At 38.6% G+C, this 18,469-nt stretch overlaps 1 pseudogene; it reads right to left on the bottom strand.

Annotated features, from left to right (window-relative positions):
- Window positions 1–11,671: 11,671 nt before the first annotated feature.
- Window positions 11,672–13,990, bottom strand: LOC149211090 (3-ketoacyl-CoA synthase 9 pseudogene; annotated as a pseudogene).
- Window positions 13,991–18,469: the final 4,479 nt, after the last annotated feature.

Genomic DNA, 18,469 nt, shown 5'->3' with positions numbered 1-18,469 from the left:
ACTGGCGACTCCACTGGGGACTATACATTTAGTTCCCAGTTATCCAGACTCCTCTCAGATCTCTTCTCTCTTCTATGAGCTTCCCGCTTCTTCATATCCTTCTCTGATCCACCATCTAACTTGTTGCATCCTGCAAAGTTGCTTTCTCTTCAGAAACCGATCCCAAAAGCCCACTTTTTGAGCTCTTTCCCTCACAAACGCAGGTTTCTGGTCTAAACAGAGCTTTATAAAGCTCTTTGACTGTGCACAAGGAGCATTAGTGGCCAAACTAAAGCTCTGTTTACACATAGACAGAACGTTAGTGACCCATTTCCATGTTTTTCAAGAGATCTTGTGGACCAAAAGGGGGGGGAACTTGTCCCAACGGCTAAATTAGGATCTGCAACAATATCATGCTAACAAATTTGGCATCTTAAAATTTATTTTTTAAGAAAATGCTTTAGTTTTTCTCTCATAAAAGAAATTTTTGTTAAAAGAAAAGAAAATAAACTGTATATCTCCTTATGTCGAAATAGTTGTAGGCTGCTTTGTTTTGGTTCAATAGTTGTTAGGGAATATTGAGAAAAGGAACTTTCGGTTATGCAAAGTGTTGAATGACTTTAGATGCACTAACGAATACATGAATATGTGAAATAATACAAGTGTAGAATAAGACTTGTTTGCATAAGAAATTGAAAAATAAATAAATCAAAGCATTGTTCTGCATGGTTTATCGAGTATAGAGTCTCATCATATTCATACGTCAACACCCCCTCTGAAGAAAAATAAGAAAGTACACTAAAATTTACACTAAAATCAATCAGATAATCTTTTTTAGAGCAAACCAACATTAGATAGATTAGGACCTTGGGATAAGAGAGTGAGTCAACTACCCAAGGTTGAAAATCAAACTAGTGTCATTAAAGAGTGAAAAATCCTTCTGCACTCATATTACCAGGACCACTCCACTCATACTGGAGTGAAATACGATACAACATCGGATTGTAATCAAAGGTAGCTCACCTTCTTTAACAACTCCTTTCGACATTCTTTGTAACAGGGGTCCCTTAAGGGATTTCGGAACTGATTCAGGGACTCAGGTATCCTGCCCACATAACGTGTTGTCTATGACTATGTCCCCCCTAGTAACGTCTGTGATTTGAGGTATCTCTAGTGGCCAATACTTCTAGGTACTTACCTAAGGTGACTGGGACGGGCTGTCCTGGTACCTCAAATGGATGGACCTACTTTGTCTTCATTTTTTGGGAGGGTGCTTGTCTTCACGAGAGTACTTGGCCCCTCAATCTGAGGTTTGGGCGAAGCTCAAAAGTAATAATAACCGTACATTTGGCCATCCTTCTCTGTTACTCATTGAGAGACTGGGTTTCATCTCTAGTAATCGGTGTTTATCAGACAAGGTAATTTCACTTTGTTTGATGATTGTCATTTTTAGTGTATTTTTTATTTTTAGGTACCTGAGTGTTATCGTTTTTGAGACTTAAAGAATATCACCTTAAAATTTATCTGATAAAATTTACCAGTCATTGTGGCTACATCCGGCTCTCACCGTCAATCTAGACGGTTGTTAGGACTTCCTCTGATCACTGTGGAGGATCTGCCGAGATCCACTGACTCAGATTCCTCATCTTCGAGGGATCAGTCTCCTAAATCACACACGGGATCGTTTTGGATGACCAATGATTCTGATTTGCTAGAGGATTTCTTTACGGAAGGATTTCTTCCTCATTTTAACACTCTGCTTACAAATCTGTCGAATCCTGTTATTGATCCCGTCATACCAGTACTTCACTCTTCACTGGGAGGAACTCTCTCATCTATTCAGTCGACACCTCAAGGGTTGTGGAATTATAGAGACATTGTGAGTCATCTACCACTTCCCCAGTTGATGGTCATCACAACACCAGAATGTGAAACCCCGCAATCCTATTTGTCCCAAGTACTGCAACTCACATAACACCCTCTATCAGTAGAACCCAGCAAATTCTAGGTTCCACTCCTATGGTGCTTCAAAGCATACCTTCAACTAGTGCCACATACAGTGCTTCATATAACACTCAATGTGGCACTATGGGCACGGTCCCAGTTTACCAAAATCAAGGTCAATCGCCAATGTACAGTTATAACCCCCAGATTCAAACATCTAGGGCAGTTCCCAATATGCACATGGCGACAGGGAATCTCACAGTCCCCCCATCATTCTCAGGCATGCATGGACAGTCGCTAATTGACATGAATTTTCCCTCTGTCAATCAAAGCCATATGGTTAGTTCTATGTCGGTTGGGAATCCACAAGGGATTCCCACCCAAACCATGGGGGCACCCTACTCACACGCTTAGATGAGTCAAGGGGACACCGCTTATACTGGGGGCAACTTCATACCCCAGTATCAAAATACTCATGGTAATCCACTTTACAACACCGTACCGCAAAGCAATTGCTACAACACGTAGCCCATGTACACCATGGGGAACTAAACGATGGGAGGAGCACAGAGCTCCTCAGGTCATCCGTCATCACAGTGGTCCGAGTCGGGGGCACCCAACAATTTGCCTTTTTTGGCAACATTGGATATCCCCAACTTATACAAGTTGAAAAACGACCCCATCTACCATAACCTACAATGGCCGCTGATCCTGCATAAAATACCGATGGACATTCCTAAGTTCGACAGAAAACAAGGGGAGGATCCGGGCACTCACGTCACCACCTACCATCTATGGTGTGTTTCTAACTCTATGGTGGATGACAATGTCCGGTTGCATCTTTTTCCCCGCACCCTCACTGGCAATGCTGAAAAGTGGTATATTGAGTTACCACGTGTGTCAGTGAATACCTTTGACGCTTTAGTGATGGAGTTTCTAAAGCACTTTCAGTTACCTATCCGTTATGAGACAGGGATAGAACTCCTCACTTCGTTTCGTTAGGATACCTCCACCCACATCTCCGATCATATCCATGAATGGAGACGTAGGCAAAGGTTAGTCAAAGTCCCCATCCATGATTTTCTCTTAATAGACTAGTTCTGTAAATCGCTACTCCCACAAATCGGTAGAGATGTCGCTCTAGGTGGTGCGGTCACGAAGGACCAATCCATACGTCATGCCCACCACTTAGATTTTATCTATTCACAGTCTGGCACTCTCTACGACATTATCCCCTATGTTCTTGGTAACCCCAATCCTCCCACCACTCAGCGCCATGGAGTGCATGCCGATGGGATCGTCAGCGCAACCTCCACGAGCGCTGTAAAACAACTCAGTGGGTCTGTTGCCAAGTTGGAAATGGACCCCTCTACCAAAACAACTGCTCTTCCTGCTACTACGATTAACTCTGTGTAGTCTACACAGAAATCCAGTAGCAAGAACAAGAAGAAACAGAACAAGACCGCTCCTTTTGACGAGTAGTCATCTAAGCAGCCCAACCTGAAATAGAAGGTCGCTGCTCCTACCAATGCAGAAAAGGATAAAGGCACCAATTATTCAAGCAAACTCTGTCTTGAACATCACGTAACCTGTCACTATCTACATCTTCAAGAATTTACGAATTACCTTGCCAAGAAAGATTCTGGTAAGGCACCTGCTGTCGTTAGAAATCCTTTTCCTAATCAACCACAGCAAAATCTCGTTGCCAACCAACCGCAACCCACGTTAGGAGGCAGCGAAAATTCCCAACACCCTTCCGGTGGTGAAGGAAGTTCTACCATTTATACATTTGAAACAGTAGAACTAACAACCAGAGCCAAATCTTATGAAGCTCCTGTCGCTCTAGCAGTAGAATCATCCGTAGGTCAAAACCCATCGCTGCCCAATGATTTGCGAATCGAAAGGCCGGTTGAGGACTTTGTAATTCGCCCCCCCAAGGGAGCACTTCGACGCACAATGCACAACGCACAACACATCTGCACGTGCTGCCCAACACTACAACATCGTAGAGGATTTGGCACAAGCACCATCGGCTATGTCAGTGCTCGAAGTATTACAGACATGCCCCAGCCAAAGGAAAGCTTTGCTGTTAGCTATCGGGGGTATTGACCCTACGGATTCCATGCTTGCCATTTTCAACATGGACAAGTGTAAACCTCCCCTTTCCCACCAGCTTGCATTTCAGGGGCATATCACTTCAAAAGGGAAAGGTATACACCGAACTGTCATTGACAAAGGTGCTTCAACCTGCATCATGTCGGCTTCATGTTGGCTCACCTTGGGTTCCCCAACCCTCTCCCTGCCGTCGAACTCCCTTAAAGATTTCGACGGCCACACCTTTGTCCCAAAAGGATACTTAGCCAGTTTTCCCATCACTTTGGCTGGGAAAACCGTAACGGTGGATGTAGAAGTCGTAGACCGAAAACTCGACTATAATCTGTTGCTAGGTCACAGTTGGACATATGCCATGGCGGTCGTCGTATCCACTGTCTTTTGTATCGTCCTATTTCCATTAGATGGAAAGTTCATAACAGTGGATCAGTTGTCTTTTTGCACCTCTGATTATTCACCATTACCAAACAAATCCGTACCCTTAGTAGGAGGTGTAACTGATAGTTTTGTCAGTATAGGTACCGGTTTGTTGAAGGCTTCCTCCCTGATGGGTTGTTTTCCTCTTTTGTCGCCGCAGGTTCCACAATCGGTCAACATGCTTTCATCAATTCCTCATGAACCGACCGATCCCTAGATCCTAATGACACCTTCAAACCTTGACACGTTTGGAGACCAGATGCCATTGTCACCAGTTGAATCAGCCTACCAAGGCATTCAATCAGCATCCACATCTCCGATCAAGTTGGCTATCGCTGATGGTATCATCCCCCTTCTCATAACCGCTCTTCCTTTAGATCCATGCGATCAACTCCCCTCAATAGATGAATCCGTTAGAGAAATCATGAGTTTTGGAGAGCAACATTAGGAGGAATGGCATATTCGGGGTCCGACATCTGATTCGGACATGATGCCTCTTCAAGTCCTGTCCTCTGACACAAACGAAATCATTTCCCCACCCCATACAAGCATTCGAAATTCTGGGTTGGACGAAAATATGAACGACACTTCCAGGTCAATTCCCATAGATATTTCAGTCACGACAAGCACCATGGAAGATACCCAAATGAGCACAGATTGCAGTTCTGAGGAAATTGCAAACTCCACCTGCCTACATGAGGAATTCCATGAAGAATTTTTTTGGTCTCAGGAGGAAATGCCCAACTTTAACCTGTCATTTGTCGCACATGAGATCCAACTTTACGACGAGGCAAAATGGAATGGGTGGCCACTTCCTTCCCTCGATATAGCCGTTGAACCCATGCCCAGCCCTACGGCCGAATAAGAACGCCTACTATACCTCAAACAACTAGATAAAACCCATAGAGCTACTGATTTAGCACTCGCAGCTCACAAGGAGCGGGTACAAGCCAGATTTGCACAAGTGGTTAGGTTTTCTTCTTTCCACGAGGGTGACTTCATATCACTCTATCATACAAAAGATAATCTCTTGGAGGCATGCACACTTCGACCAATATGGCTAGGTCCCTACATCGTTACGAAAGTCCTCTCAAAAGGGGCATACGAATTACAGGACTGGGAAGGAGTCCCGCTCAAGGAGCCCAAGAATGGGCTCTACTTAAAGAAGTATTATGCCTAGTATGGCACCAAGCATATACTTCGGAAATAGAGCACTATTATGGATATTTTATTGTTGCTTAAAAAATATAAACATCCCCGAGCTTTTGTCCTTGCGCTCGTTAAATCTATGCAACGATAAATAGAGCGCTTTTGGAGACATTTTATCGCTCTTTAAAAAATATAAACATCTCCAAGTTTTTGTAGTAGGACTCATTAAACATCCATACCAAAATCCGTAAAGCACTTTTTTGGGATATTTTATCGCTCTTTAAACAATACAAACATCCCCAAGTTTTTCATCATTTGCACTCGTTAAATATATGCAAACGATGCTCTGAGCACCTCTTTTTTGATCTTGTTCCAGCTCATAAACTGAAAAAGACCAACGGAGCATCCTTTTTAGGCACTTTTTTCTCACTCTTTAAACTGAAAAAATCTTGAGCTGTGTCTTGCTACTCGTTAAACATGATAAAGATGACCCGAGCATTCTTTCAGGTACTTTTCTCAAGCTCGTTAAAAAATGAAAAATCCCGAGTTTTTGTTACTGATCTCGTTAAAGTGTCACGACAAAACACGAGTTTAGTCTGCCGCCTCGTACTCGTAACAAAATGAGGTCGACATCTATTGGAAAAAGGTTTCTCTTTATCCGGGTCCAGTAGATTAAATACGGAAAAGTAACCGATACGGGTATACTATTAACCTTTTGTCGCACCTGTTTAAAAACTATGACAAAGGGACCACCATGGAGTCTCTCTTTACGATCTTTTCAGACTCTCTAAAGATGAAAAGATCACCGAGTTGTCTAGTCTGGACTCTTTAAATACACAGACAAGATATAGAGTCATTCTTTTTACGATACTTTTCAGACTCTTAAAAGATGAAAAAATTGACGAGTTTGCCTGTTTGGACTCATTAAACTAATCAAATAGCGCAAAGAGTCGTTCTTTTTGCGATCCTTTTCAGACTCTCTAAACATGAAAAGATCGATGAGTTTACTTGTCTGGACTCATTAAAAATCAGACGGAAAAAAGTCGAAATACAACCGTATCCTGAAGCGTGGTTTGGCAGCAAAAGTTCCCTTGAACATGGCACTCCCTCAGATAAACCGTCATTTTGATAGCCTCTCAATATGAACCCTACCAACCTATGAGTTTTTAGCCTATATACCCTGATGCCATTGCATCTCCGTATCTTAAACACTCTGTAGTGTTCATGAGTCTAGTGTTGTTTGGTTAAAACCGTTGTCGTGCCTTCTATTGTTCAAGGGTCCCTACTTGTTTCCTCAATCAACTGACCCTACATATCCTTTCATCATGCCCTTCGTTGTTTAGACCCAAAAGCTCAAAAGATTCTTCAGAAAACAAAATCATCCTTGTCCGGTTTCGTGTCAACTGATGTAGGACACATCATTGCCTACCTTTCGACAGGTTCCTTCCTATCAACTTCAACACTCTATCTAGGAAGATAACCTAGAAACACATTAAGTGCCTTGGTGCTTGCAGACATTAGTGGCAGGTTACCTTGTGCTTGATCACGGGTTTTCATCATTGGCTCCTAATTAAGCGATTCTACGAGTGTTCGACGACAAATTTTTTTTTCACACTCGCTAGTTTACATTGTGCATCTTGGAGACCATCACCATTATCGGTGGCCTTCCTCGCATCTATTAACAGTCTCCATTATTGGCTGGTAATCAGATGATTTCATGCATGTTCGACATCAACTCATTTATCACATGTACTAATCTATGCTGTTCGGTGAAGCAGGAATCAAGACCTTGGGTAGAGGCTTGCATCATTCAGCCTTGTTTCCTCTCCCAAGCTGCGATATTGTTCTTTGAAGACAGCCATTTCAGGATAATCTATTATGACACTGGATCTGCCCTATGCCATATTGGCAACCAAAATTTTTATATCTCTGAGGAGAAATTTACTCTGACATAGCTACTGAGCATGGGAATGCCCAACTTAGGACATGATTTTGCAGTTCATATATATGTACTTTTGTTGTATCAGGTTTTCCTTATCACCCGAAACTTCTCTCTCTCTCTATAAAGATTTTGACAGGAAACTACAGTATTTTCATAAAGTATTTTGGCCATCGTCTCTGCCTCTGATCCCATACTTCAGGGGGGATCTGTTATAGGACAAATTGACCTCCCAATCAACTTAGAGGAGAAAGACAAGATGACTGAAAAAATGACCACAATTGCAGGCCCAGAATCCACACTAACGCTCTCTGTACACTGATAACCTGCTTTATAAAGCTTGTTTACAAGCATAAAGGAGCATTAGTCAACCTGTTAACTCCTGTTGTTAGACCAGGGGGAGCGTTAGTGAAATTTAGTGATGCTCAAGTGGTTATGCCAACGAATCTGCCTTAAAATATCTAGATATTATTTCCCTAAATTTGTGCAAGAAAAGTAGGGAAACTCCAAAAATCAAGATATTTGGAGAAATTATATTCTGAAAATAGAGGCAAATGGGAAAAAGTTGGTAAAAGAGGCAGGTTCATGGTTTTTACCCAAATGAACTACAGGTGGAGTTGGGCAGCCCTAATTCGATTGCTATATAAGCAACGAGAGGGCCATTGCACAAGGGTCAGAGCATTTAGAAGGATAGTACATGGTGCTGTTGTGATATTGTCATATTCTTGAAGGAGCTAGCTGAAAGAAGGAGAGAGAGAGAGGAAGAAGGGATAAGGAAGGCTGATACAACAGGGTTGTTGTAATCACTCTTCTGAATATAGGACTGTGGTTGTGTTCCACTACTCGAAGTGTCAGTGATATTGTGCATTTATTTTTTCATTCTGATGCTTGTTATGTTGAGTAGATTAGTTACACATTTATACATGTTTGTTACGGATTCTTACATTAATTGTCAGAAGTATATGCTGTGATTGGTTTGCTTTGTTCTTTTGTGCAGGAATCATCTTGTGGCTGGTCAAGAGGAGTTCTTCTTACCGCACGGAGATCCCCAAGCGAATCTAGCAATAACCAAAGGTGATCCTTTCTCCATATCCTGTCAATATATGTTAGATAGATGAACATGTGTGTAACAATTACCTTTTGCAGATAACGTTACAGTCTGTCAGAAGTCCCGAGAAGACATTCGAGGGTAGTTTTCATCCTGTGCATTTTACCCCATAGCACTCTATGCTTTGATACCAAAATGATGTAGGAGGTTGATGAAAATGGGGTGGTAGTCTGGAATTAGACTACTGGTTAACTTTGTAACCAATCAGTTGTGCATTGACGATCTTGTACGTGGATTTTTCCCAGGGGTCCCGCTTACTTGACCAATCACCGTTGGTCCTTCTTTGACTTTTCCCTTTGTCAGGTTCTTCAATCCGCGCCGTTGATTTCACTCTTTTTGATCTAATGGATATCGCGTCATCTGCTCACCAACTAGCCCAGACGATCTCCACCATCGATGTGACCCGTCCAATCGAATGGCTATCACGCAATCTCGCACAAATTCTTGCACGACCGATATCAGGTCGAGAGTGTGCGAGAAAAGTAGTTTTCTCATGCTACATGTCGACCGCTAAGGTTAATCGCGTGAAATTGAGAAATACCATTTACCAGGTTTTGTCCGTGCTAGATACTGCTTACCACTTTCCGAATACTACCCACGTGCTTAATTCATACTTTTAAGAAAGACGCTTAAGGAAAGGTTTAGCACTTAAGTACAATATTAACCCTTAACACTAATTGACTGTGATTTATAAATAAAGTGTTTAAACAGAGAAAATACCCTATTAGGGTCCAGAATGCCGATACACAGCTACAAATGAATTTCTGCACCAAAACAGTGCGTCCACACCACACTTCAATCAATTATTCAACAAAATGGAAATTACAGAGTCTTGGACCTCTCAGCTCAATTACAATAGTTTGTTTGACCTCTGTTTCAATCTCAAACCCTATCTCTCACTCAAAATCTTGCTTACTCACTCTGTTCTCGATCATCTAAAATCTCTCTGTCATTACATTCTTTCCTATTTTATGAATCAAATCCTATCCTAACTGCATTGACAACTCAATCTCTATTTTTATCAACTCAACTATTAAATCCCTATTCTCAAGCTCTGATACACAACTATACTAACAACTTATCTCCTATTCTAAAAATAATACAATGATATAATTATTACAATAATTAAAGCAAAGATAAATTCGAGAGATCCAACCCTCTCTACTGGAACTGATTTTGACCACTCAAGTCAATGAAATTCATCTCTTGTTAGCCACAACAAGTGAATATACAATCACATTGCTGGCTAAGTCTAGATGCTCCTGCATCATAAGTGAAATTCATACCCAACATAACAAGATGCATAAATAGGAAAGAAAGACGCAGAATGTGCAAAATACTTCTCTTTATTCATAATTCTAGACAATTACATACTCAACCTACCCTACGCACTCAGCTGCAAGGTTTCGCACACTCAGCTGTGGACTTCTACCCTAGGCCTCTATGCACTCAGCTACAGAGCCTCTACCTACGCTAAGACTTAGAATTCTTGCTCTAATCTATGACTCTCTTTGTCGTATTATTTCTCTTTTTTCTCCTCCTCTCCAACTACTTAGAGCTTAGCTCTATTTATACAATCCAATGTTCCGTAGACCATGGGTAGATGTTTTATAGCCGACATTACATTTCTAAAATAAGAGTGGACAACCTTATGACTCTTTAACACCTATGCGCTACGCGACCACAAAATGTGGAGTCTTTACACTTGAATTACAAAATTTAACCAAAATATGGGCTTTTAGCCCCAAAACTGCCCTTGGGGGATCCCGCGCCCAACACATAATTAAAATTAGCCAATATTTTTTGCATCTCACCTAGATTGTAGGACTTGCATCTCATATAAGATAGTAAGGCATCTCCTAAGTAGTGATTCTTCATTCGATCATTTGGTACTTAATTTATACTAAGAAAGTAATTAACTCCATAAGAAACACCACAAAATGTGGAGTCTTTACACTTGAATTACAAAATTTAACCAAAATATGGGCTTTTAGCCCCAAAACTGCCCTTGGGGGATCCCGCGCCCAACACATAATTAAAATTAGCCAATATTTTTTGCATCTCACCTAGATTGTAGGACTTGCATCTCATATAAGATAGCAAGGCATCTCCTAAGTAGTGATTCTTCATCCTATCATTTGGTACTTAATTTATACTAAGAAAGTAATTAACTCCATAAGAAACTTGTCTCACATAGTAATCTAATCTAACCCTTAAACTTGTTAAATCAACCAAGTTACTAGGTCATTCAATCATATCTCCCGAACTTGTTGGTTGCCTACAAGTCTTGCATTATCATATTCCATAGGGACTATCCTCTATAGCTTGTTATTGGGAGACAACTAGAATGGAGTGGGTGGGGATCAGAGTGACAACCCTTGCACTGAGTCATTGTCACACTATTCATGTACAATCTAAGTGACAACATGTCCCATCTACAACTATTCCTTACAATCCCTCTGACTCCATTGATGTTGGCAAGAGAAAAGGAAGAAAAGAAAACCCATAATAAATTTTGAAATTTAATAGCATAAATGTAGTAAATATAGTAATACATACTATACTTATCACTGATAAATGATCTTGTAAATTTGATATTTTGAATTAATACAATTTAACTAGCCACAAAATTTATTTAAACTTAGAATTAAAATTAAAATGAAACCACACTTTGTTATCAAGTTTTTCCATCAAATCATAATTTTGGAAAAAATTTCATTTACGCATCATAATGTGTTACTTAAATATATTATCATTTAAATAAAAAAAAGTTAATACTTGGGCTTGCAGCAAAGTAAGAATATTACACAATTACCAAATGTCTGAAACACAATTATCCATCAAACCCTATCATTAAACCTAGGCTATAACACGCTATACAAATCTAGAGTACATAACTTTAGCAAAGATTTATCACTTAAAATATACATTTATTACTGAAATACACAACCAATGGAAGAAGTCATAACTCAGTTTGCAGGATGATCTATAGTATCCTACATTCAATTCTCGATCTTCTCAAATTATGGAATTTCTACTGGATAGCTATCAATACAATCCAACCATGGATTTTTACTGGGTTTTTTAACTGTCTTCATGGCCCTCCAAATCGCGCAACTACACTTGAATCCCGATCGAAATGCTACCTTCCATACTACGTCCCCTTTCTTCATTCTCCCATTGGCTTCAATATATGCAAGCTCATACCATAGTGTACTGCTGGATGTATTTCCAAACATATGAAGGTCATCCGAGAAGGCTCCATGTTGTGCTCACTTAAATAATGCTTCTGCAACGCATCAAGCACAACTCTCCCTCCTGCATGCATACAGAGGTGTTGAGTTGCCAATTTGAAGTTAGGGATGTAAGGTTTCATTTTCATCCTCAGAACTTTCCGACAAAATAAGGAGCCCGGGAAGAGAATTTGATCTGAGAAGGGAAGAATAAGGGGACTCAAAGTTGTTATGTTCACTTTGAGAGTGTGGCCTGCAACTTCCATGAGTTCTTTGGATAGAGTTAGGCCCTTTTTCTTACAATCATCTTCCTCTTGAAAAACACAATTGTAGCTTTTGTAATCCGATCATTTATGAGTTCTGACTATGTGTGATAGCTCGTATTTTTCTCTTTTCTGTGTTTTCTCTGGTTAGATAGAATAATAGTTGCACCCCCCATACGAAACAAGCAATTGGGTATGAGAATTGATATGCTGGTACCATGGTACGAGTTCAATGTAATGTTTTCAGTGCTCACAACTAGTGCATATCAACTCCCATGGACTTTAAGCATGTCTATAGCCAGATTCAGTGTTATGATCCCTACACTGCAACCCATTTCTCAGAGGTTGAAGCTCAGAATATTTTCTCTCATCTTGTAATGGTTCACGATCATGGCAGAAAGAGATGGAGTTGAATTAAAAAAATTGTACTACTAGGATACTAAGATCCTTTGCCCTGATTTTACATTTCTCAAAAACCTCATCTGGGGATCCAAACATCACCATCTCTGTTTCTGCATGAGCTTCTTTCGTGGCGAGACGAGGTGGGTAAGCCAGAATACCTCCTAGGAAGTATGTTCGTTCTCCAATATCAGACTTCCCTATTATTTTCTTTTGAAACCCCAAGCTTCCATTGTAAAAAATAACCAATTTTCTTATGACAAATTATTTAAAAAATAATAATAATAATAATAATAATTATAATTTAAGATCAGCAGGGGCGGCTGGTTGGGACTTGTAAAAATGGTGAAGTCTTGTACTCAAACCTGAGCGTGGGCGTTGACTAATTGCCAGAAGTGACTTGCCAAACCTGAGCAAAGGCTTTGACTAGTTGCGAGGAGTGACTTCCCTAGGCCAAACCCGCTCACCTTTTACCCACAGGGCTTTGGATTGATGGTGAATGGGTGCACTATTAAGGCACTCCTTGCAATAGCTCATTGGTTCAAATCCCCCTCGGTGGTTACCTACCAAAAAAATAATAAAATTACATTTTTATTAAAAAATTATATCATAAAATTTTCAAAACAACATAAAATAATTAAGTTACACTTTTAAATTATAATTATAAAAAATAAAATTTATTATAATATTTTATATTAATTTAATTTATTCTTCGTTTTTTGAAAATATTAAAAAAATGTAAACCATTACAATAAATCCAAATTTCAAAATGCTCAAAATTTAAATTAATATTTAAAATTTATCAAAATGAATAAATCACTGTAAAATACAATCGATATAAAATAATGACAAATATTATCATGGATTTCCAATCAATTCTACATTAAAAATACATTTGTAAGCCTAAAACAAAACTCTCCATCATATATGTTCCACTCCAAATAAACAAATTTAGGAAAAATAACAAATAAAATGTTATATCCACCGATTTAACATTAGATTAACTCAAAGAACAATGAAACTCTAAATTTTGGTGTACCAAGACCTCAAGATCTCCTCATATCAAAATAATACTCTAAAGAATTATATATATATATAAGGATTTATTGACTATTTATTTGTTTTTGTGTTCTTTTGTAAATGTTGGAAATATTAATCTCAATCACCGCTTTAAACACATTGATAACAACCATATTTGCCCAGTCAACTTTTGCAGGTTGTGATTTTGTTTGTAGATGGAAGGACTGAAGTTCTGAGCAGAAGTAGTACAGTGCTAACCATTCCGCAACACATCATAGATTTAAAGCACTTCATGAAGTTTGGTAAAAATGTATGGGCAAACATTCACTCTGCAACTGTTATCTACACTCCACAACACTTACAAGTTCAGAAAATCATTTATTATGTAAAATCGCCCATACTGTGTTTTAATGTTTTGCTCTATCATGTATTAATGAGTCAAAGTTGTATGTTTGGAGAAATATGAATGTAAAAGTCTTTTCTATTGTTGAGCGAGAAAGGGTAAAAGTCTGAGTGGTAGCGAGGAGAGAATCGTGGAGAAATTTGTGGTCATGGAAAATTTTAGGGGCTAATATTCGTAGATGGGCTGATTTTCAATGATTTTTCCAAAAAAAAGATTCACCAATTTCCATTTTTTATAAGAACATTTCACCCAAATTTTACAATATAAAATTATCTTACTTTAAAAATAACCAACATTTTATAGAGAGTATATATAAAATCATTATAAATTTGAATAATTTTACAAATACATCAATAAATATTTTATAGTTTGCATATTAGGGACTGGTGAGATTTTTGGATGTTTTTAAACTTCAAGATAATTTTCAATCCTTAAAATTTTCCTTGTTTGTGGTGGGCGTGTGAAAACAAGTTCTTACAGAGAGTTACTCTGCAACCCCTGGTGGAGTGTAAATCACAATAAGGTCTTTTGTATGTTTTGCTCTGTCATGTATTAATGATTTAAAGTTGTATGTTTGGATAAATATGAATGTAAAAGTCTTTTGTATGGTTGAGCAAGAAAGAAAGTAAAAGTTTAAGAGGTAGTGAGGAGAAAAACTTGGAGCAACAATTTGTGGTACGTGTGTGAAAACAAGTTCTTATAGAGTTTTATAGAGAGTTACTCCGCAACCCCTGGTGAAGCCTCCATTTAGCAAGAAAACGTATTTTCATATGTTATATATCATAATTTAAAGTATAGTTTGTTGCGACATGGTTTTAATCTTTCAAGAGTAGATTTACCGCAACCACATTGTTTTACTCTGTTTTGCTGTGAACAAATTTCTGTGTTTTACGTAAGCCTCTGTCTAGTTGCAATTTTCTTGCCACAACTGTTTCTTGAACCAAACTCCTCTCCTCTGCCCCTGCAAAATTGTATTGCCACAACTGTTTCTTGAGCCAAACTCCTCTCCTCTGCCCTGCAAAATTGTCTAATATGGTATCAGAGTGGTTTAAACTCTGTTAGTGTAAAAACAAGTGTTTTTACTTGGAGTCAAATTTTTTTTTTTGAGGGCAGATATTGGAAGTGTATTTACCAGCATGTAGAAAGTTTTTTTTTTCACTCAGAAATGGCAACACCAACCACAAACTTAACTAATCCTCAGATACCTCAATTTAATGGCAAAAATTATGATTATTGGGCTATTACAATGAAGGTTCTGTTTTCTTCTCAAGACATTTGGGATTTGGTGGAGAATGGTTTTCAAGAACCAGCAGATGCAACAACATACAATGCCTTGTCTCAAGCAGAAATGGATTTGTTGAGGGACAATAGGAAGAAGGATGAAAAATCCCTCTTCTACATTTTTCAAGCAGTTCATGAAAGTATTTTCCCAAGGGTTGCAGCAGCAACGAAGTCCAAGCAAGCATGGGACACCCTCCAAACAGCCTACCAAGGCATGGAAAAAGTCAAGACAATAAAACTGCAAATGTTGAGAAGAGACTTTTAAATACTTTGTATGAAAGAGTCTAAGAATGTGGATTCATTTTTTACACATGTAATTGGACTGGTTACTCAAATTAGGTCTCATGGTGAGACACTTGAGGAAAGGAGAATAGTTGAGAAATTTTTTAGAAGTTTGCCAGCAAGGTTTGATGCCATTGTTGTGGCCATAGAAAAGACAAAGGATCTCTCACAGTTCTTAGTGGATGAGCTTCATGCATCATTGATTTCTCATGAGCATAGAATGAATAGAGAAACAAGCTCCTCATTGGAGCATGCCTTCAAGATACAAGTTTCATTTGGTCAAGGTAGAGGTAAAGGAAGATCATATGCTAGAGGAAGAGGAAGAAGCCCACACAGAGGTGGAAGAAGCAACCCTTCAAGCTAAAGTGGAAGAGGCGGAAAACAAAATCTAAGTCAAGGCCCAAGCCAAAATCAAGAACAAGGTCAGATCTATGATAAATCGCAAATTTCAATGTCATTACTGTAAGAAGAATGGTCATTATGAAAATGAATGTAAAAAGAAGCAATATGAGAATAGTAACAAACCAAGTGTAAATTTCACAAAGGAAAATCATAACCATGATAGCATTTTTTTAGATTGTAATGTAGCACAAGAAAAACAAAGTGATACATGGTATCTAGATTCAGGGTGTAGCAACCACATGTCAGGGAACATAGAAATGTTTTCCAAACTAGATGAGAGTGTGAAATCTGAAGTGACATTAGTGACTGATAGAAAAGTCTATGTCATGGGCAATGTTAGGCCCCTATACTACTAGTGTAACCCCTTATTGTTATTAATACAACCCCCTTATTATATTGATGTACCCATGTAGTGCCCATATTGTTACTATTGTGCCCCATAGAAGCCCATTATTGTTATTATTGTGCCCTTACATTATTATTGTTTTGTTGGCTCTAATTATATTATGACCCCTTAGACTCCTATATATAGAAAGGAGGTCTTTTCATTTGTATCATCCAAGAATTGTTCATTTTTATAATATAAAGGAGGTTTCCCCCTCGAAGAGGCTGAATTATAAGGCCTTGATCTATCTTTTCTATCTTTTTGTGAGCTGGTTTCATAACATTTGGTATCAGAGCTTTGGATTCTAGGGTTTTGCTGCTCCAAACAGGTCATCATGGCATTTACATTATAACTTTTTTTTTCTGTGACGTTTCAAATGCTAAAAAAAAAAGCCATTTGGGATGAAATCGTTGGGAAGCTTGGGTCTAAATTTTAGAGCTTTTGGTGCTATATTTGCGGAGATATGATCTGAGGAAGTTGGCCTCTTTGAATACTCCCGAATTACATTCCAAACAGGTGACTTGGGAAAAATCGTCATAAATTTTGTTTTGAGCATCAGATTGAAATTTCGTAAGAAGTTACAGAAAGAGGATGGACTGTAGTTTCTTTTGTATATTTTTTAGATCCTAAGGTTAAAACAGTGACACAGGGCACTTCATACAAGTTCGCTCTTCTGAGAAGTTATATAATCAGGTCATCTCGGGAGATTGTGCATAACTCTTTCTTGGAGAATTTGAATTCGATCAGACTGATGGAATTGGAAAGAGGATGCAGAGGGCTACTGCAGGTCGCGATTTTAGAACTGGAAGATCCAAAATTACAGAGTTACAGTCGTTTCAAGATCGAGCTCCTAAAATCAAGAAAAAACAAGATGAGGAAGTTTGATGGCAAGGATCCGATAAATTGGATACTACAGATGGAGAAATATTTTGATCTACATGGCATACCACTGTTACAAAATGTATGTATTGCATCTAATTATTTAGAACCGAATCAATTTTTATGGTATAAAGGGCTTTGTTCTCGTAAACCACTTGTCATGTGGTCAATTTTCACGGAGGAAATGATAGCACATTATGAGGATACAAAGAGAAACTCCTCCTTTAGCCAATTAATAAATCTCAAACAAAAGGGTTCAATGGAAGAGCACATTGAAGACTTTCAAAAATTGAATAGAAGGGTAAATTATATTCCAGAGAAGCAAAGGATTGATGTCTTCATAGGGACTTTAAAGGATAACGTTCAACATGAGGTTTGTTTTTGGGAACCTGATTCATTGGAGGAGGCATTCGAGTTGGCAAGAAAAATTGAAAGAGAAATTATGAAAACAAGGAATCCCACCACTCATGACTATAATTATGGAAGTGTTTCTTCTCCTAGCCTTCCACAACCTACAAGGCTTATACCACAACAATTGGAAGAAAAAAGAGAAAAATGGATTTGTTACAATTGTGATAGAAAATGCACTAAAGGTCATAAGTGTGCTAAGAAGAAATTATTTTACATAGAGTATGAAGAGGAGGAAGAAAATGAACAAGAAACATCAAAAGAAGAGGATATATGCCAAGACCCAACCCCAGAGAAAGAAGAAATGAATCCAACCATATCTTGTAAAGCATTAGCAAGAATTACCACTCAAACTCTCAAGATAGAAGGACATATCAAGAAGAAAAAGGTTCAAGAAGTGAAAGATCACATCAAGAAAGAAGAAATGAATCCAACCATATCTTGTAATGCATTGGCTGGAATTACCACTCCTCAAACTATCCAGATAGAAGGACATATCAACAAAAAAAAAGGTTCAAGAAGTGAAAGACCACAACGAGCATCAAGAAATGAATCAGACCATATCTTGTAAAGCATTGGAAGAAATTACCTCTCCTCAAACTCTCAATATAGAATGACATATCAAGAAGAAAAAGGTTCAAGTAGTGAAAGATCACATCGAGCATCAACAACAAGTTCTCCAACTTTTAAAGGATAATGCCACTTTGGTGCAAAATCGAATTAAACAACAGGTAGATCAACATCGTAGTGAAAAATGTTTTGATGTAGGTGATTGGGTATTTTTACTGCTATATCTCAAGCAAGCTATTTATGAGAAGGAAATGTTGGCAATGATACACGCACTTAAGAAATGGCGACCTTACCGA

This window comes from Pinus tabuliformis, chromosome 1_2 (assembly GCF_031772625.1).
Source record: "Pinus tabuliformis cultivar Carrire ecotype Pingquan chromosome 1_2, CPIR1, whole genome shotgun sequence".
In the NCBI taxonomy this organism is placed as follows: Eukaryota; Viridiplantae; Streptophyta; class Pinopsida; order Pinales; family Pinaceae; genus Pinus; species Pinus tabuliformis.
Note: the sequence above shows the minus strand (reverse complement) of the source record. Positions and strands in the feature narration are given on the sequence as shown.